The sequence below is a fragment of the Canis lupus genome, chromosome 7 (assembly GCF_003254725.2).
Source record: "Canis lupus dingo isolate Sandy chromosome 7, ASM325472v2, whole genome shotgun sequence".
Lineage (NCBI taxonomy): Eukaryota > Metazoa > Chordata > Mammalia > Carnivora > Canidae > Canis > Canis lupus.
This window is the reverse complement of record NC_064249.1, coordinates 62,369,159-62,391,131: the sequence shown is the minus strand read 5'-3', so window position 1 is coordinate 62,391,131 and position 21,973 is coordinate 62,369,159. Positions and strand designations below refer to the sequence as shown.

General features: G+C 39.0%; 1 long non-coding RNA gene across 1 annotated transcript; it reads left to right on the top strand.

Moving 5' to 3' along the window:
- Positions 1-1,054: 1,054 nt before the first annotated feature.
- On the top strand, positions 1,055-13,893 carry LOC125755376 (uncharacterized). The gene is made up of 3 exons (XR_007411718.1): positions 1,055-1,476; positions 6,923-7,032; positions 13,131-13,893. It is a non-coding gene; the product is annotated as an uncharacterized LOC125755376 (long non-coding RNA).
- The last annotated feature ends 8,080 nt before the right edge of the window (positions 13,894-21,973 follow it).

Here is a 21,973-nt window from a genome sequence, read left to right as displayed (position 1 = left end):
TGGATCAGTCATTTGCTCTCCTATGAGGTTCTAGTTTGTTAATAATATTTTTTGTCACATAACCTTTCATTCTGAGATTATGTTTACCTGTTTGTTATAGGAAATCTTATTCATTGTTCATTTGTTATATGAAAATGAATTTAAATTAATTCAACAATGTAATATTTCACCCAGTGATTTTTACTTTATTGACATTATTTTAACTATTTCAAATAGCAAAAGAAAAAGAAGAGGAGGAGGAGGAAGGCAGTAGAGGCAGAGAGAAGAAGGAGAAGGAAAAGAAGAAAAAAAAAGGAAAGTTTGCTCTAATTTTCCTGGAGTGGAAAACTACCTCTTTTTATCCCTGCATGAAAATTACAATTACAATGCAAGTAAAAAAGAATAGTAATTACAGCCAAAACAATGCAGACTTTCCACTTTCTCCTCAACAGGCTTTAATATGAAAATTGGCCAAGAACATTGCATGGGTCAGGATTTCTCTTGGTGAAAGCTACAAAAAAAACTAACATTGTCTAAGCAATAAACACATTTAATTACTTCATACGATAGGAAGTCTGTGATAGGAAATTCTAGAGACTGTTTCAGTCTCTCACTGATGTCAACTTACTAAGAAGTCCATTTCTCCACAATTCTCCTGCAAAAATCACCTCCTTAAAAAGAGAATCCTAAGCATCTAAGAAGCTTCTTCAGCTGGGACACCCCTTAAAGGCTGAGTCATACTCCCTGGGGCCCCCAGGGCCCACATCTATTGTAGTGGTTGTCACACTAACTGGTGACTCACAACTGTCTTCCCCGTCATGATGGCAATAAGGGGCTCCCATATGATTTCTCCACTAAAAAAGTGCCTGGTCCTCGTGGAAGCCCTCAACAATTGTTCTTTGGATGAATGCAGGATAGAGACCTGCTCCAAAGCAAGTACATGGGAGCCACATGCACTTTTCAACATCCCTTAGATGCTGCTTAGAACCTTGCAATTAAGTGGGACAAAACAAAAGAGAACTATTCCATCGAACAGTAGGGGAACTCCAAAGTTCTAAAACCAAAGGCAGTGGAATCCTTCAGAACACCAACCGGCAGCCCCCATATCATGAGACCAGAAGTATCCAAGACCACTGGCATTGCCAGGTTGGGTCCAGTCCAAACCCTGAAAGATGGAGCCCAAAGTTATTCACTTCTCACATCCCAGACAATGTGTAAAACATTAGAGGCATCCTTTATTCTTTTCCTTTTGGGTCTCACGGGACACCCTCTCCCCCAAAATTAGACTGTCTCTTTTTTACTCCTGTTTCTTCTTTGCCACCCAGCCCAGAGGAGACTTTTACTGACCCTCTTGGAAGAAATCCCACCCCCATCTTAATCAGCAGCATTATCTCTGTCATGAGAACCTTGCTCATGATAGGGTTAACACAGATTTAGGCTTTGGAAACTCAAGAACCAGAGACTAGAGTCTATGGCAGATGTGGAGGGACCGCCAGGGTGAGTAGGACAGAGAAATAAACATTAGCACAAAATTATTTTCTCACCACATTTTTTTGTGCTAGTAAATGTTTGCATGCTTGCAAAGGAAACTTTTTCTTCTTTCACGTGTCCTCAGCAAACTAATTGTTCCAAATCTAGTGTGTCGGAGGAGCAATTCTCTCAAGCCGACTATGCCATGGTAGGGACATGCTGGCTTCTCCAGGCTCCGGTAGGTGAGCCCTTTTTCAGAGCAATTCTCTTGTCTCACTTACCTGGGGGTCACTTCATCTAGGAGACCCTCGGCTTCTCCCTTCTGCTTTTAGCTCCCATCTACCAGAGCGAGTTAGTCTGGCCACAGGCAAGACTATTTTGTGCCAAGGTAAGCCTCCCTGGGCTTCCCATCAGTGTTTGGCTCTGGGATGGTGGGTCCTGTGGATAGCAAGTGCCCAGCTCAATCTGCTCCCTTCCTCTTCAGCTGAGGCTAGTGGATGCCTAGTGCAAGAGATAAGGTAATTCTCACCCAATTCTTGAGTCTCATTAAGTCAAGAAATCAAGAGTCAAGATCAGAATCTGTCTCTTCCTTCCTAAGATTCCCTCAATCCTGTTTTGTCATTGCTAGCTGTGGTTCTCTATAGTCTACCATGATAAGTTAACATTTTTCTTCTACAAGAAAAGGACAAGGAGAGGAATTTATGTTTCCCATCTTGGAATTATCTTGAAAACATTGCCCGGGGCACCTGGGTGGCTCAGTGGTTGAGCGTCTGCCTTTGGCTCACGATGTGATCCCTGGGTTGGAGGATCAAGTCCTGCCTTGGGCTCCCCCCAGGAGACTGCTTCTCCCTCTGCCTGTGTCTCTGCCTCTCTCTGTATGTCTCTCATGAATAAATAAATAAAATCTGAAAGAAAGAGAAAGAAAGAAAGAAGAAGAAAGAAAAGAAAGAAAGAAAGAAAGAAAGAAAGAAAGAAAGAAAGAAAGAAAGAAAGAAAAGAAAGAGAGAAAAGAAAGAGAGAAAGAAAGAAAGCTGAGCAGTATTCTGCAGACTTACTCCAGAGTCCTTTCTGCTTCATGGCACATTCTCCACAGCTCCCAGGCCCCAGGTCCCTGCAGCAAAATGTGTAATCCTCTGTGTATTGTGTGTAGGGCCAGCTCTGGGAAGAGAGAGTCTATCTTCTTCCCCATAAACCTGGGAAGTATCCCTTGGGGCTTACCAGTTGTCCCCACCAGCCCTAACTGTCAGGAACTAACTGAGCTAGAGTCATTAAGTTCACTTCTCTCTCTCCCTTTCTAGAAGATTCTCCCAAGACGAAATAATTAATTTATCTTTTCTCTGGATCCAAACAAAGTTTCCTCCTTCTGCTTTGTACCCACTGCAACTCCTACTTTCCTTCTTGCCCCTGAGACCTTTCCTGGGTCTGTCCCTGGGGTGGGAAACAGACTGTCTCTTTCAAACTTGGCTTCTTCACAGTCCACCTGTGTTTCCAAACACCATGGCTACTTCCCAGAATGCACCTTATCTCTGTCTACATGATTCATGGCCTTTTCCTCAAAAAGGTTCCACTCTAGCTTGAGGGATGATAACCAGTCTCCGATGCACTCTTTGGGGAAGCTTCAAAATCCTAGATCTGGCCCCACTCAAGGCAGGTACACATCGTGGTTTATAGCTCTTTATCTTCATAAACTCTTTATCTTCATAAACTCTATGTTTATACTAACTCAATTTCTATATTGATAGCACATTCTTCCAGGGTGGTAGAAACTCAGCCTCTCTCAATTTGAAAACTACCTTCTTTGCCCAGAATTGAGTTTAAATTCTAAGAAGGCCTCAGTGCTAACATGTTAAGTCTTCATAGGGACCAATGAAGTGTTTGTTCTTTGTTCCTTTGTGGCCCCTTGAGCCCTTGGCTCTCCCTGCAGCTGCCATACTGCTGCGGCATAGGAACCCTTTGCCCTGGGGGTGTCATCTTATGGCTCAGGAATCTGCAAAGCTGTGCATAGTCTCTGAGGGATGGTGGGGTTGCCACCTCCCCCAGTATCACCTGGGAAACCGGGCACTGAGCCCTCACTCCAGCACCAGCCAACATACCTGCTCCCATCCCTGACCCAAGCTCTCCCTTCCACTCTCTGGCCCAAAGAAATCTTCCTCCAGTTCAAGAGAAAGCCCTCTCTCTTCAAACTGTTTAATCAAACTCTACCTATATCTCAAAACTTCTCCATTATTCCCAGGGCTTAGATTTTAGAAACCAAAGCCACTTCCTCTTTCTCTTTGACACCCTGTCACATCTGTCCCTTGAGGCTATGACTCTCTATAGGATTTACTTCATTGGGTGGGGCAGTAGAGAAAAGGGGAGGATCACAGCAAGAGAGGAAGAAAAGAAGAACATCAGTTAATATTTTAAAATGCCATCACATTTTCATCTGCTATTACCTGATCTGGAACTGTCTTATTCTTAAATCTCAGAAGACATTAGTGATTGAAAGATGCCTTCCCTGCAGACTAATTTCTTATGTTCTCAGATCATGAGCCTTGCTCTCTGCTTATCTCCAGACCAGAAGTATGTTTTACACTATCACGGATAGGCCTGGACCCATCTTTATAGCAACTACCTCTGTCTCCATTATTCCACGTAGAAATTCTTCTGGCCATGGCTCCTGAACCACTTCACATTTCATTAGGTACTTCATCAAGAAGGGAAGAAAGAAGTGGGGTAGCTCAAAATGACTGCCTTCATTTGCTGATTTCTTTGTTTTGCACCAGAAAGCTTTTCTGCATCTCAGATGGTGTGCTCACACACAGTCAAGAGAAACCCCTCCTGTCAATTCCGATTCCACTCCATTTACTGGCATGCACAGTTGAATGAGCTGTTTAAGTGGGGTTGTTATGAAGTGAAATGAATTTGAATTTGCATTACATATTCTTTCAATTATTTATGGGTTGGGGTAACCCGTATCAGTGACTTTTCCCCTCTACCCTCCTGAATCATCAAGAGAAAACAGAAAGAAAAGTAACTCAGCACTTTTTGCAAGGCCTGATGGTGATTACTGCTTACTGTGCTGAACAGACCTTCATTAAGGGCTCATACCTTGGCTTCTTATGGCAGCCTTTCAGACCCGCAAAGATTTTTAGGTCTAGGGCCACCACTCTATGGAGCTAGAGAAGACCTAGTGTGATTTGTGAGGCCCCACCAGGTATCAGGTGTTCTACCCTCCTGAAATCCCCAATATTAAAGTCTTTGCTTCCAGAAAAAATAAAGTCTTAATTATTTGCTATATGAGTGATTTTGGGGGGTGGCTTGGGGCACGGCCCCTTAGAGGTCACTGTTAGAATGTATGTGGCATGCCACAGGGAGTCTCCTCTAATTTCCTCCCATTATCAGCTTAGCTAACCATCACCTGAGAAGGCTCAGAGACTCTGGCCCTTCAAGGGAGAATTTTTGTAAATACTTCAGGACTACACTCCTATTACTCCTATTGATGAAAGGGTCCATTATCCAGTCACCTGACAAGTTCAAGCATAGCCTCCCCAGAATGTACAGAACAGGCTCCTTCCTTTAGAAAAATGAACAAAATGTGTCTTCAGGTAAGCCTAGGAGACTAAGCACAAAGGGATGAAGGCATTCATCCCCTTTCCAGGGCTGTAGCTAGTCACCATATCCATATTCTTAAGCCAGTCCTCTCCTGATTTAGTTTGTTTCCATCAAAGTCTATGCTGTCATTTTGGTGATTTCCTTAGTTTTGTTTTGTTTTTGGGTTTTTTTTTGTTTGTTTGTTGTTTTCTTTTTTTTTAATAAAGAAGGGCTATTTTATAAAATGGAGGTACTATATCATTAAAGAGTATATACAAATTTACAAAGAACTAATATGGTAACTTAAAGTAGATTACAGAATAAAGGCCTAGAGAAAATTGTTTAAAAAACAAAACTCAACAGAGTAAATTTTAAAGATCTGATTGGCTTTATTCAACAGTTCGTGAATTGGGTAGCATTGCATCAAGCAAATAGAAAAGACCTCCAAAGTGCCATACAAAATGGAAGACTTCTATAGGCAGAAGGGAGCAGGACAAGGAAGTTTTACTAGCAAAAAGTGGGTTCGTAATGGCAAGGTCACCTTCCCTCAAGGGCACAGAGGTATAGCAGGATGGGGGGTCTACTAGGCGGATTACCTTATTAGTGCTGATCAGATAGGTCTTGATTAACTGGTTAAAGATTTTATTCCTGGGAGAGGTCAAAACTATAATTAAGCCTTAATTCTTGGTTTGGTGACATGGGGCTTAACATAAGTGACTCCGTTTTGGGTCTGTTGTCTTATTTTTAACAAAATGAACATAAACAAAATTAAAGGGCAGCATTTGGAGGTCCTTTAATTGCATGGTAATTGGGAGTCAAAGCAGAATCTATTTAGAATACACAAGGCCTATTAGGAGTCCGGAGAACCAATAGCAAGTCAACCAAAATTAGGAAAAGAAATCAGACTTTAATTGTAAACGAAGACTAATCATTAGCTGTTCCCTTTCCCTAGAGTAAGTCATGGATAGTTGCCTGACATTTTACATTTTACTTTAAGTTAAAAAAAAAAAAAAATTACACAAGTGGCCTACTCATTAGCAGGTTTTTCTGTGTTAGTGGCTGTCAGAAATGTAGCTAAAGTCCAAGATTAAAAAACATCTTCCCAACTCATCCATGGTAGCTTACTCTCTCAATTGTCCTATATCTACTCGAAGTCCATTACTGCAAAGAACCCCACTTTGCATATGTACTTGACAGCTCACCTGTGGCTTTATGCCAAGTCACCAGCTGACACGCAGATCAATTACATGTGCATTGAAAATACAGTTAGCTGACTCTTAGAAATGTGTCTCGTTGCTAAATAGTCAAGAACGCTGTTCAATAGCTGCCATGTTCATGCGATAGACATAAATAAGATCAGCATGAGCCACAATTACATGTATATCAATACAGGATCAGATGATCCTGATTGGTTAACATCTTTTAATAACCATGCTTATTACATAATACTCAAATATGATTTTTTTAAAACAAATTAATCTGGCCATAACACCTTTCACTGTAATGGAATTCCATTAGCCTAACACATTAGGCGTTGTTGAGTTAGAAATGAAATTATGACAGACATGGTTGAAATGGCAGATGATATTGAAAATTACCAACTGCTAATATAGGGAAAGCTACCTCAATCTTTTAACATTATTTGGTTTTACTTTTATATCCTGAAATTCCTTTGGCAGATGTATATACTAATCTGCTCTGTGTAGGTTCTAGGAACTTTTTCTATGGTTAAAAAAAATAGATCTACTTTTAAACTTGTTTTAATTTAAATTCTTTGTCATCACTAAGGAAGGCACTTGATGGGATGAGAACTGGGTGTTATACTATATGTTGGCAAATTGAATTTAAATAAAATATTTTTATTTTATTTCTTAAAATATTTTATTTATTTATTCATAAGAGACAGAGAGAGAGAGACAGAGACACAAGCAGAGGGAGAAGCAGGATCCACACAAGAAGCCTGATGTAGGACTTGATGCCAGAACCTCGGGATCACGCCATGAGCTGAAGGTAGACACTCAACCACTGAGCCACCCAAGTGTCCCATAAATAAAATATTTTTAAAATATAAAAATAAATTCTTAACTGTGAGGTTTGGGCAAAAGTACATTTCCCAAGAGTTTCATGTTACACAGTTTTAAAAAGATTGCATTAAGTCTTCCATCCATTCAATAAGCACCCGGTGGATATAAGTACTGTGGTGGGCATTGAAGAGCCTATAAAAATGTAGAAAGTGTCATAGGACTAATGTAATAAAACAAGGCTATTGTAACTCAAAGGAGGAGAGAAGGCTTCCAGAGAAAGGATCAGGAAAGACTTCATGGAGGAGACAGGACAAAAATTAAGAAGAGAAAAGTAAGAAGACTCTTGTGCAGTATTGAGCAGACATTCCACTCATTCATTTGTAAGCTGTGCCGAAAAATGTGATGGATGAAGACGGGCAGGCAGATACACCCAAGAATGCCACCCTGACTACCAGCAGACTCACTAAATTACATGCAACACAGTTCAGGGCTGCCAAGAGACCCTGTTCCTGGTTATGGTGGATGACTCATGAAGTCCCTGGAGGCCGGCCCAAGGAGTCTGGACCTCACTTCTGAGTAACGTGAAAACATTCGATGTTTACAACCAGGACCAGAATATCAGCAGCAGGTTTAACTTGAGGGAAATCGGAGTCAAAGAAACAAGACAGAGGCTGCAGGAGATGTTTCTAGACATCAAGACATGTCAGAGCTAGTTTCATTGACCTGGAAGGCAAGCAGAGGTGGTGTTCAAAGCCATAGATTTGCAAGAGATGATCTAGGGGGGAAGGTCATGTAGACCAGAGCAACAAGAGAATAAGATCAAAGAATAAAAACAAGCAGATGACAGTGGTCAGGAACAGGACAATTGGGGATGCGGTGTCTCAGGCACCCAGGAAGCAAAGTTTCAGGAAATAAGGAGTAAACGACTCAGTTGATGCTACAGAGAGGTCTCACAGGATGGAAACTGAAGGCAAGCAGTTAGGAGCACCTGAATACCCAAATGGGAGCAGTTTGGTAGTTTTGTGGAAGTAGAAGCCAGGATATTGTAGATTTTAAAGAATGAGTGAAAGGAAGAAAGAGGAAAAAAGTCAGACAAAATACCCATTCTAGAAATAAGGCTATAATGAGTTTCAGCGAGGGATAGCAGTGTCTTGGCCAAAGAAAGAATTATTTAAAATAGAAGAGGTCTGGGAACATTTGTGTGTTTTATGGAGGGAGCCAGAGAAAGGGAAAAATTCAAGATATGGGGGGAAGAAATGAATGAATTGATACAGTAAGAAAGTATAACCTAGGACATACTTCAAGAGAAGTAGTAAGTAGAGAACAAATACCATAGTTTTCCCACGCCCCTAAAACTCACCACCATAGGCTCAGGCACATCATCAACATGTTGAGGGGGAAAAAAACAATGAAGGAAACAAAAATAAGACATTCCAATCTGGGCCAGGAATACAGGAAATGAACAGTTTTCCAGCATGTCATGATGAGAAACCTCACCCAGGGTGACCTAAAGAACAATCCAGAATCATATTTGCATACGCACCAATTGCCTCTACTGCCAAAGAATTGCAGATGTTCCTGATAATAAAATGAGTTCTAAGATGCACGTTAGCCCCACTTTTCAAAGACTGGCCCTCATCGGCGCCTCTGGAAAAGGAGGAGGGGTTTCCCGGCTCTGGGTATGTGGAAGTTACAGGAAGAATGAGGAAGGGTGTATATATACTTAAAACGGCAATAAAGGATTGGCTGCTTCAGTCCACCTCCCCTTGGCCAAACTGATATAATTCTTGATGGCATTTTAATTCATTAAGTAGAGGAGAATGAGAATGAGCAAGTAAAATTTAGTACGTTATGCAAATGACTTCCAGTAAATTCCTCAAAAAGTGCCCTCAAATATTTCACTGAGAGAGATGCAGATCTCTCAAAGGAAGAAAGTTTACTGTTGAATTCCTAGGGTGAACGCTCTGCGGAGAGCCTTCATCCCTAGAAAATCTCCAGTTGCCATGACTTTGCCAAAGGGCGTCTCCCCATCAACCACTGAGCAAGGTTATGTTGTAAAAGACCTAGGCTCAGGAGGCCTACAGAGAGAGCTGCAGGCTCTCCAAATTATCACAGGGCCTCTTGGTTTTGCCTATGAGAAGGTTAATCCTAATTCCTGTAAATGAACCAGATTTGAAAATAGGTGTTTAGGAACAGAAGCAGCCCCAATGCCACGGCTCACAAAGCAGCCGGGCATGTAGCATGTTCAGCCCACCGTTCAATGATAATAGGTTTACCAAGCGAAATAAACACTAAATTGGGGATAGGGGAGAGCCTTTTACCCTATTTGACCTCTTAGGAAAGTCACCCAGAGTGTCATGAGGGAAGCAAAGCAGATAGGAGGGAAATACCAACATGCCCCCAATCTGAGTTGATGATCCCTTGTTACAGAACTGAAACAGAAAAAAGAAAATGCTGTCATTACTTTTACAAGTTTTTTGGCTTTTTTAAAATGTTACATATTGAAGTGAGTCAGTGTTTCTCCTGCTTAGTCTCCACTATTAAGACACAGGGCTGTGTGGTGGGCAGCAAGAGTTCCTCCAAATCTCTCCCAGCTCATGTCCCTGAGGCCACCCTCTGTCCCCACAGACCACAGGTACACAAGGACACACTCAGAAATCCTGACAGCTCTTCTCAACAAGAGGCTAAGCAGGAAGGATGTGGGTGGAATAAATCATAATTTGGGAGGTCGAAAGTTCCACGTTGCTTTGCATTGTTTATTTTACCAGCCCCCAAATTCTGCGTTTAAAAAATGTTTAAGTCAATCTTTCTATGGAAAAAGAAAATTATATGGATTATTAATTCTGTTTATGCCTTTTTACATAAAGATCATTGGGTTTTCAGACCACTGGTTCTGCACATGCATACACACATCACATTTTAGCAGCCTGCATACACTCCCTTGCAAATGTTAATATCTCTTTGTTAATAGGAGTTCTTGTAGTGGGTATATATATATATATATATATATATATATATATGCACTATATACAGTTTTGGGGCAATTTTTTCCCTCCTGATTCCCATCATTTTCCAAAATAATATTTTCCGTATTTGCAAATGGAATACATGTTTATTATAGAAAATGTAGAAAGGAAAGGAGAGCACAAAGAAATTAAAAATCATTTCTGATGCACATGTAAAAAATCAGTCATAAGCCCCAACCAGAGATAAACACATAAGTGAAGATAGTATATAGTATAATATGTTTTTTCTATATCATTGAATAGTCTTCCAAGTGTAATTTTCCAAAGTTACATAATATGCCAAACAATCCACATACCTAATGATATCCAGCCATCCCTTATTGTTGGGTATTTAAGTTGTTGCCAACATTTTGTCATCATTAGCCAAATTACGTTGAACATCCTTTTATCCTTGCTTAAATCCAGAATTATTTCCTTTGGGTAAAATCTTGTAAATTGAGTTGCTGAGTCATTGGGATTAGGCAATTATTAAGGTTTTCTATATATTGCAAAATTGCTTTTCAGAAAGATTATACCAATTTACATTCCTACCAGTCGTATATCAAAGGGCATCTTTCCCCATTTTCCAAAACTGGTTTTACCATTATTTTAATATTCTGTCTTTTTTGAAATAGAACTTGTTGTGACCCTTGTCTTCAAGGTGGTAAATGAACGGTGTGATTGGAGTTAAATGTGTTCCTATGATGTCTTTTGTAAACCTGTCAGGCAAAACTGGCCATCAACACATCATATCTGATCACTGAACACTATTCTAATGCAGTTCCCACATCCTCACTTTCTATGGTTAATCTGTCCTTTTTCATCCACACAAAATGTTTCTGATCAGATAGCAACATGCTCTTAAGTAAAAATAAAGGCAATTTCAAACAGTTGGGGATAGAGATTCCAAATATGGTTCTATAAAATGTAATGAGGTTTTGAATTGTAAAACTCTCAGCTGAGGGGAGAGTTCTCAGCAATGACTGTGATGCTAACAGGAAGATCTAAAGAGTAAACAGCTCAGATCCCTGAACGGACCTCTGAGGGATGAAAGCTGGGTAAAAGCTAGCAGGAGTGAACAGAACAATATCAGAGTAAATAGACTGTACCGATTCCAAGAGATAAGATTGATGAAATCCAGTGTAGCGCTAATATATCCCACCCACATAGTTATATAAATAGGATTGTGAAAGAGAGCTTATGGAAATGTGTGCCCTAAAATTTTTTTAATGAAAGAAAGAAAGAGAATGAAAGAAAGAAAGAAAGAAAGAAAGAAAGAAAGAAAGAAAGAAAGAAAGAAAGAAGAAAGAAAGGAAAGAAAGAAAAGAAAGAAAATATAAAATATAGCCTTTGTCAGGCCACGGCAGTGGGCTTGCTTTATGTAATGAACAAACTATCTCCCCAAAGAATTCTCCTAAAACTGGATCTGAGCCTGCTAGGGTAATATAAAATGGGATGTACTGAAAATCACTTTTTTAACTAGCAATCCTAGTACATATTAAGTTATGATCTACATCCAATTTCTCATTTAAAACAGTTTGGAGCTCAATAATTAGTATGAAAGGTAACTTCCAGAAATGTCTGACAGGAAAACCCATTATTTCTGTATGAGGCTGCCACTTGGCCTCTATGTCCACCAAAGTAGTAAATGAGCCCCAGAATGCTTAGGAAAAGCTGACACACTGAACTAATCTTTAATTTATTGATTTGCTACTTCACTGAAGAAAAGTAGTATATCAATAAATGACGTTAGTTAAGAAGTTAGGGTCCAAGAAGAAACAGTGAGGGTTTGCTAGATTACATTGAGTACATCAAGGTTTGTAGAAAATAAAATAGGGAGCTTCTGGGAGAAAATTGATGTCTGGTAAGGACACAAGAGCATCAAGCAATATAAAGTTTAAGATCAACAAACTTGAAGATCTATTTATAATGTCCTTCCTTTTTTTCTGCTTTCCTATCTGTACAAACAACAACAACAACTGCAATAAACTGGAAATTTTCAGATAAATTAATCTAAAAACAGTAAGTGAAATGAATAATTCAGAACTCTAGGATCCAGCAAAATATGACTTTGTAACTTATGACTTTATGCTTAATTATAATGATCAATTAAAGAAATCTCTGTGTGAAAATTAAAAATAGGGAATCCTTAAATGATAAAACTAGAAAGGAAAGTAAAAGAGAAAAGGCAATGATGTAAAATTAAAATAATCCTTAATTCTGAAGATGAAAATGGTCCCTGAACATATTTAAATTCCTTCTTGCTCTTGCAGGCTCATATTAGTCTTTCAGAAGAAGAAATTATAAAATTTTCCTTTATACCAAGAGAAAATGTTGTCGAAACACATTTCCTGAGCGCCTATGGTATGACATTAATAATTTGGAGATGTACAAAATGATTCCTTCGTAACAAACATGGAAAGTTGATTTTGAATAACATTTTAAGTAAATTGTATAAATACACATGTAGAATAATTGAGAAGTTTTGATTAGTAAAGAACAGATTGACCCATGATGTCATTCCCCAATATGATTATTAAAATTTCTGTATATCCTTTTCTAACATTTTTTATTTCAATTAATCTTGATTAAGTAGCTGCACATAAAATTGTGTATCCTTCTAACAGCAAATCAGAAGCATTTTAATGTGACTGCATGACAGCTACCAAATAGTATCCTCAGTATATCATGATTTCATTTTTTTATTTATTGTTATTTTTTATTTTGTCAGACATTTGAATTACATGCATTATTGCTACACTATGAAACTGCTGTGGTGAACATTCTAATGCATAAGGTTTTAACATTCTATGTAGACGGATTGCAAAAATGCCAGCAGTTCTCCTTTCAGTGCCCATGCCCTCTTGCCATGTAACTGTGAGTGTCCCCCTTGACTCCAAAGTCAGCCATGGGATCTGCTTGGCAAACAGGACATTAACAACCCTGACGCATGCCAAGTGCTTGCACAGGAGAGCTTGCTCCCTTGCTTTCCTGGAGATTCTATCTCCATATCAGCAAGCCCAGGCTAGCTGGCTAGATGATGAGACACAGGACCCAGTTGCTTCCATTCCTTTTGCAGACTTGCCTACAACCAGACGTGATGAAAGCCATCACCCAGCCACCAGTCAACTCACCAACTCACCAACTGAACAGCCTTATTGAAGATTTGGGCAAACCTTGTTGAAATCAGCAAAGCCAGTCCAGTGAAGAAGAAATGCCAGTGATCAATCCATAGAATCATGAGCCATATAAGTGGTCATTATTTCAAGCCACTTTATTTTGGAGTGGTTCATTATACAGCAAAAGCTAACTAATACAGAATTTTTCTGTATTTCTTTAGGCTACTTTCCCAGAAATGACTTTACCTGGTCAAAGGGCAAGCACACTGACTATTCACTGACTGATAAGCAGGCTGCCTCCTCAACATTCAGTAGCCCCAAGAATGAATTAGCCATCCTGTAACTATTATCTGAGTGGTTCCTACAGTCTTCAAAGACTTCTTCAGTGAGCCAGAATGTGATACTTAAGAAGTCAATGGGCTACAGGAGCCTTTATGGCTTCGACGGTTAAGCAATCTGACTCTTAATTTCCGCTAAGGTCACGATCTGAGTTGTGAGATCGAGCCCCGAGTTAGGCTCCATGCTCAGTGGGGAGTCAGCATGAGATTCTTTCCCTCTGTCCCTCACCTCACTTATGTGCACTCTCTCTCCCTCTCTCTAAAATAAATAAATAAGATCTAAAACAACAACAAAAAAGAAGTCAATGGGCTAAAGGAGAACACTTCGCTAGGATTTCCTTAAGACTCACAATTTGAATCTCCAAACCCAGTAAAGAGACACAGGTCCCACCAGTAATGTGAAAAGTTTCTGATCCTTGAACATCCTCACTCTCAGATCTGATGAGATGCACTCCATGACAGAACAGCCATCTATCTGTCTCTTACTTTCTTTCACTCATCGTTCAAAACATAATTACTTCATGTTTATTAACAAATGAATCAGGTGTTGGGAGGCAGCAAGAAAATGGTTGTTACTACCTTCCAGATACTTAGTCTTCTATAGGAGAGGAGAAGTATCTAGGCACACAGATCCTGGCAGCAATCTCTGGACTTTCTATCAAAATATATCTTGAAGCAAACTCTGTTTACAGCCACCCAGCTCCTACCTTGATCCTAATTTCATTTCTCTTGACCTCGGGAGTAAAGTAAAAAGTGATTTAGACCAAAAATAATTTTTATATTAAATATGGTTGAAATTATAAGATCTGGATACATTGAGTTAAGTAAAATATATTATTAAAATTAATGTCACCTGTTACTCTTTAATTATTTAATTTTTTTTAAATGTTAATGCATGGCTCACATCTATGGCTCACATCCTATTTCTATGCTGCCCTAGATACTTTTCAAAGTGTGAATGAAAAGGATGCTGATTTAAACTGAGCAGTAAAGAAATTAATTGAATGAACTTAACGATAATCCAGACAGAGGCAAAGATTCACATCAAATAATAGGATTGGGTCAAGGTATAAATATGGAGTTCTTTCTCCATGTGATACAGAAACTCGGAAGATTACCTAAGCCTTGGGTTGGTAACACAGAATCATCACAGAGGCATGTATCCACATGCCTCAAGCCCCATATTCCATCTCCTACCTCTGACCACATCCTGGTCATGACTTGTCCACCCAATAACCAACCTCAGTTCACCCACTAGAGGGAATCTCCTAATGGGTATGTATGTTTTCCAGATTGGGAAATTCATTCCCAATTCATGAGAATGAAATATAAATATAATGAAAAAATCCAGCTCTTAATATTAACAATTTTGTGTAATATTCAGGAGAAAGTTTTATCATTAGGACAATCACCACGTATCTGGTATTTTTAAGAGAATTTTTAAGTATTTTTAAGAGAATTTGGCATATAGGGAATCTGACAGGTTATTTTTTGTGATTCTAACACAAACTATTCAAATAATTTCAGAATTGTTTTGAAAGGATTACGGGAAAACAGGGTAAATAATATTGGAACAATTCAGAGAATTTTCCATGTTTATCATTTGTTTTGCTATATTTGCAAACAATGTAGTAGATTTACAAGATTTTTTTAAGTGTTTGAGAAACTTCTCCTAGTTAGAGTCAATAATTTACCCTGTCAGGCGTCCAAAACTATAAAAAAGAAATGAAATCTATTAAATATATTGGTACATTTTTAAATGTTTAGGGAATTAAATTAGATTTGTAAATAGGATGGAAGACTTTTCAAGGACTTCTGATCTTTCAACTTGAGTAAATTAAATAACTAAGAAAAAGTAAAGTTATTTGCTCTTATTTTAATCACTTTTTATATAGAATACAAGATTTATAAGTTAAAAGCTTAATAAACAGACTTAATTTTTTAAAATTTTGTACATTGTTTACTTAAAACTCAAGTATTATAAATAGTTCTTTCTATGCACAAAAGCTCTACTCAGGACGTGAAAAAATCACACACAAGAGAAATTTTGGTATCCAAAATTCTTGGGGAAAAGCCAAATCCATCCTTGTATTGAAATTATACTTGCTTCCTGGGTAATGTTTCCATTAGAGAATTTAAAAGGTTGTCTTAATATGAGATTAAAAAAAATACTTTGTAATCGGATGTTACCCCAGACTCTATATCTGCCTTAGGAGGTCACAGAACCCCCATTCTGGAAGTATTTGCTGTGTATGCCCACAAAGCTTGGCTGTGGGTTGCATGCAAGCCCTCCATGAGCACCCTGTAATCCAAGGGGACCACATTGGTTCAGGGATGCTGGATTGCTCGTACAGTGAAGTACTCCACCTTTGGCCAAGATCTCAAACAGTACCTTCATATTGCCTTGAACTAGGAATAAAGAGACAGTAAAAACCAAGCAAGGGATATCTTGCAGTCCTGAAATTTCTCTCATTATTGAAAGAACCAAAGTTGGGTTTATCACAGAAAAAGGATTTATTCCTAATTCTGGCAATCCCTAAAATATCTTCTGTATGTCTGCAGTAGCAAGCACATTGAGATGCTGGCCCAGACATGCCTTCTACTTTGATACTCCATATTTTCCTTTCAGAGAGAAGCAGGAAATAAGGTTGAAAACACAATGTGGTAGCCAAATTGCGGAGAGCCACAAACAAAAAACAAAGGGCATCTACTTTATGTAAAAGGCAGTGATGAATTGGCCAAGATTTTAAAGCAGACAAGTAAATTTATAAAAGTAAAAATAATTTTTTTAAAAAAGCACTTGGGCAGCCCCGGTGGCTCAGCAGTTTGGCACTGCTTTCACCTGGGGTGTGATCCTGGAGACCTGGGATCGAGTCCCACATCGGGATCCCTGCATGGAGCCTGCTTCTCTCTCTCTGTCTCTCATGAATAAATAAATAAAATCTTTAAAAAATAATAATAATAAAATAAAATAAATAAAAAATTAAAAAATTAAAAAAATTAAAAAGCACTTTAAAAAGACCAGTCTTGGGGTGGCCTGGTGGCTCAGTTGGTTGAGCTTCCACTGTTATTTCTGCTCAGATCACAATCTCAGGATTATGAGATCAAGCCCCATGTATGGCTGGTGCGCAGCCAGAGTCTGCTTGAGAAATTCTCTCTCTCTCCCTCTCCTTCTTCCTCTGCCCCTCCTCTGGCACACTCTCTCTCTCTCTCTCTCAAATAAGTGGATAAATCTTTTTAAAAAAATGTATTTAAGACCAATCTTTTCTAGTAGCACACATTCAGGGAGAGGCCTAGAGGTAAGAGACCAGGTAGGAGATATTGAAATAGCCGCTTGAGATCTGAACTAGTGTTGTGTAAGTTGTAGGGTAACTAATTTATGGTCTTAGCCAGGATACTTCTGTGAGTAAAAGAGAGCGGTAGCAGGATGGGGGTGTTTGGTGTAGATTTCAACTGTTCTGAGCAAATTGGGATGTATAGTCACTCTAGCCAGTGGGAAGGCAAAAGAAGAAAGATGAAAGAGAAATGTGAAGAAAAAAAGCAAAAAGATTTAGTGATTTACGAGACTCAAGAGGTCAAGAGGGAAGGAATAGTCAAATATAATACTGAGCTCTAGATAACCTGGAGGATAGATTAACAGAAACTGAACACACCTGGGAGCTGGGTAGAGGAGGAGGTAACCAGGTGGAGATGTCGAGCAAACAACAAATGCTGGATTAAAAAATCAGGAGATAGAAATATGGGACTCATCTCCATAAGGACGGAGGGAAAAGAAGACAGAGAAAGTCTTGGGAATACACTTACTGTAGGAGGAGAAAAGGAAGGATAGTCAGTGAAGGAGTCAACAAAGGGGTTGAGACATATAAGGAGGAAAATCAGGCATTATCACCAAAACAAAGACTTTCGAGTGAGTCTGGAGAAAACAGGAGAATAGACCAGACACACTAGGAAACACCAATTTGAAAGGAATTAAGACAAAACTACTGGATTACCAATCAGGGAGTTACCAGTGAATCAAGAACATCTCTTCAGAGAACTGGAACTGAAGCTACATTGCAAGAGGTAAGTAGTGAATGGTGACAAGAAAGTAGAAACACAGAGGATAGACTCTCCTCTTTTAAATGCTTGATAATGAAAAGAAGGAAGAAGACTGCAGGGTGCTGGGGGGAATAATCCAACCCTGTACAGAAAACATATTTCCAACAGCAAAATCCTAAAGCTAAATTCAAGTTCTCTACCTGGGTAAGAATGATGTGAAAACCACCTGATTCTCTTGGGATCTGTCTATTCATTTTGGAGAGAGCCCAACAAAGCCCATATAATAACCTACAGCATGTTAACTTCTGTTTGAAGTCTCTCAGTGATTGTAAATTCTGGATCAATTGTTTCAGTTGAATTCAAGTCAAATGGTTCTTTGTGTTACTGGAATTTTGTCAAAAATCTCATCGCTCATTCAAATTTCCATTTTGTGTTATTTAGAAAACTGTTGATTTAGGTATATTCCACCTTAGAAATACAATGTTAATTTGTAACTTATACAGTAAAAGTTCACTTTCATCTTTTAAAAAGTGGAAAAGTGGAGAGGAAAGTGGCAAAGAGACAAAGAGACAAAGAGCAAATGTTTTGCTCACCCATCCCCAATCTCTAGCCCCTTCCCTGCACCTGTCTAGCTCATGGTCATGATCAGTTTACAGTAAACATCACTCTGCCATCACTGCCCTTTAAAATGGGTTGACATAACATGCCATATGTGATTTTCATAATCCTCGATACCTAGGTGCCCTGCCTCGAGCTCCCCACTCAGCGGGGAGTCCACTTCTCCCTCTCCCTTAGCCCCTCCCTTGGATCGTGTTATCTCTCCCTCTCTCTCAAATAAGTAAAATCTTTACCAAAACAAAACAAATAAACAAAACAAAAAAAACCATGGCTATCTTGTATTCAACTGGATCAATACTTTGCATAGGGGCCTAGCATAAAGTAGATGCCCAATAATAATACTCAGCAAATTAATAAATACATAAAGTTCTAAAAATGTGATCATTTATCAATCCTGACTCTATCTCCACATTATTTTTTAATTCATAGAATCAAAGATCACAGTACTTCAGAGCAATAGTGATATTCAAAGATGATCTGGCTTAAACTTTTATTGATTGGTTGATTGATTTGTTGAGAGTGGGGAGAGAAAGAGAGAGAGAATCTTAAGCAGGCTCCAGGTTCTGTGTGCAGCCTGACACAGGGCTTGATCTCACAACCCTAAGATCATTGTAACCTGAGCTGAAATCAAGAGGCCAACACTTAACAGAATGAGCCACCCAGGTGCCTCGTAAACACTTATTTTTAGCAATAGAATTTTTTTTCAAAATGCAATCTTATAAATGTACTGATTTCTAAGTGAGGTAAAGTAGAGCTGCTCTGGTTGAAACATAAGTTGAAGAAACCAGAGCCCTGTCTGTTCTGACTCTCATTTTCAAGGAAGTGCATCTACACACATCTAACAGCTCCACAGAAAGTTGGGGCTTAATGGATGACAATTAGAAAGCCATGAGACTGGTTTAATAACCACAATATATTAAAAGCACCTGGAAAGCAACAAGAAAAATGACAAGTTAACCAATGGGAAAAAAGTGTGCAAAGTTATGAAAAGGAATTTTACTGGAAAAATATATACTCATGGCCAATAAAGGTATGTAAAGATGATGAACTCTGCTAATCAGGAAAATGTAGGTTGAGACAACAGGAAACAGACTACCCATAATACTAGTAAAATGCAAATATTTATATTATCAAGAAGGTAAAATAGCACTGTCTTGGAGGTGAAAATCAAGCAGCAATTCCAATCTTAAACTATATTTGTCTTTTGACCCAGAAAATTACTTCTAAGAACCTATTCTACAGAAATTCCAAACATGTGCATAAAGATAAACATCCTTGAACATGTCTTTGTGATTTTATTTTTAGGTACAAATTTCAACCCTTGGTTGTATTTCTTGTTGCACAAGTTTGCGAAAAAAAAAATGTGGGCAAAAGGAAATACAAGCAAAAGGCCAAGTTTAGAACATTTTTCTTATAGTCAGTAAGTTCTAACTTAAAAATAAAGTATGGTTTTACATTTAACCAATTATTTTCTTGAAATATTAAAATCTATTTATCAAAGGATGTCTGAGTGGCTTAGTTGGCTAAGCATCTAACTCTTGGTTCCAGCCCAGGTCATGATCTCAGAGTCGTGAAACCGAGCCGTGAGTCATTCCCCACACTCAGCTGGGAGTCTGCTTCTCCCTCTCCCTCTGACCCTCCCTCTGCTCACATGCTCTCTCTCTTTCTCAAATAAATAAATATTTTTTAAAAATGTATTTATTGAAACACGTATCAGTTTACTTCTCCCAAAAAGAATATTTCATGGTATTTGTCAGGTGCACAAACACTTATTTAAAAACAAAAGAGGGCAGCCCCCGTGGCGCAGCAGTTTAGCGCCGCCTGCAGCCCAGGGTGTGATCCTGGAAACCCTGGATCGAATCCCACATCAGGCTCTCTGCATGGTGCCTGCTTTTCCCTGTGCCTGTGTCTCTGCCTCTCTCTCTCTGCATCTCTATGAATAAATAAATAAAATCTTAAAAAAAAAAAAAAGAAAACCTTAGACCTCACAAATTTTCATATTAATATGATATAGAACCTTCCAGGAAAGTCAGGTAAATGTGTTTTAAAATAGTTCTTCAGGACCACCCAGGTGTTAGAGTCAGTTAGGCATCCAACTCTTGGTTTTGGCTCAAGTCATGACCACAGAGCCGTGGGATCTAGCCTGAAGTCAGGTTCCATGCTCAGCATGGAGTTTGCTTGAGATTTTCTCTCCCTCTCCCTCTGCCCCTCCCTACCACACTCGTTCTCTCTCTGTGTCTCTCTCCCTCTAAAATAAGTAAATAATTTTTTTTAAAAAAACAGTTCTTCATTATACCAATGCAATGAAACACAATCCATTTCCAAACTGCAATTCCATCCAATTTAAAACATTTTTTTGTTATACGCATACTTGGTAGTACTCGTCCTTTTTTATATTTCAGGTTTCTTACTGAAATGCAGCTGAAATACAATATGTTATTAGTGTCAGGCCTACAACATACTAATTTGACAATTCTATACATTACTCAATGCTCACCATGATAAGCGTAGCCACCATCTGCCACCATACAATGTTATTACAATATTATTGCCTATATTCCCTACGCTGTACTTTTCATCTTTGTGACTTACTTTATAACTGGAAGCTTGTACCTCTTAATCTGTTTCACCTGTTTCTCCCATCCCTCCACCCACCTCCCCTTTGTGATTAAGAGTCTGGTTGGTTTGTTTGTACATTTGTTTTGTTTTTTAGATTCCACATATAAGTGAAACCATATGGTACTTGTCTTTCTCTGTCTGACTATTTTGTGTATTATTTTTAATAAAAGAAATTTAGCAACAGCCTCAATGACTATCAGTAGAAGAAGATTTAAATAAATCGTAATAGTCTCACCATGGAACACCATGAAATCATTTTTTAAATGGTAGATCATAAAAACAATAAAAGTAGTAGCTGATATGGTGGGATGTTATGTTGGAAGTTTTAACCAAGGTACCAAGATGCAGTAAAATCAGCATACCAAAGTCAGTACCAACTGAATTTTCAATACAAATAATAAAGCAAACCTATTACTGAACTTCCAAACATCTCACCCACTATTCAAACATACAAAGGGATCAATGTGTGGGAAATCAAGAGGATTGGAAGAAGACTTCTTTGCTGAAAGCCACTGGTGTACATTGAGTACCACCCAGGGGAAGGGTCTGAAGTCCTCCCTGTATATCTCCAGTTAAGAGCGAGGGACTCCAGAGAGACTACTCTGAGAAAGAAATAAACATCTCCTGAGGTTAGTAGGATAGGGGATACAGTGATATGTGGTCTGATCCAATCTGAGAAATTGAAAAGGAGAGGCAGGCTGTCTCGAATCTGATGGATGAGCCAAAGGAGAGGTGGCTGTGTTGGGGGTGCCTGCACCACCAGAGTTTATGGAAACAGAAAGACTTCAGTGATTCCCACAGGCTAACTGTGTGCCGTGAGGGACAAACAACCAGCCTGATGTCTTCTTGGGGCCTATCTAATCAGGCCAACTGAGAGGGCGGGCAGCCGGGCCTCAGTAGAGAGAAGCCGAAGGTAGCAATGTATTTCTAAGGACTGCATATGGGAAAGCAGCCAGTTGAAGGCCAGTTCATCATTCTTGTCAAGGGAAATACAGGTGGGAAGTCCCTGGTGGCTGGGGATATCCCAAAAGAACCCATGCAAACATCCAAGAAAAAGGGTCCATTGTTAAAAGCTGCCAGATTCAGAAAGCACAAAATCACCCAACCATGAAATAGCTTTCCCGTCTCCTTATGGCCTCTCCTCCCTGTCTCAACCCTGAAAGTGTCAGAGACCACAGAAGATGCCAGAA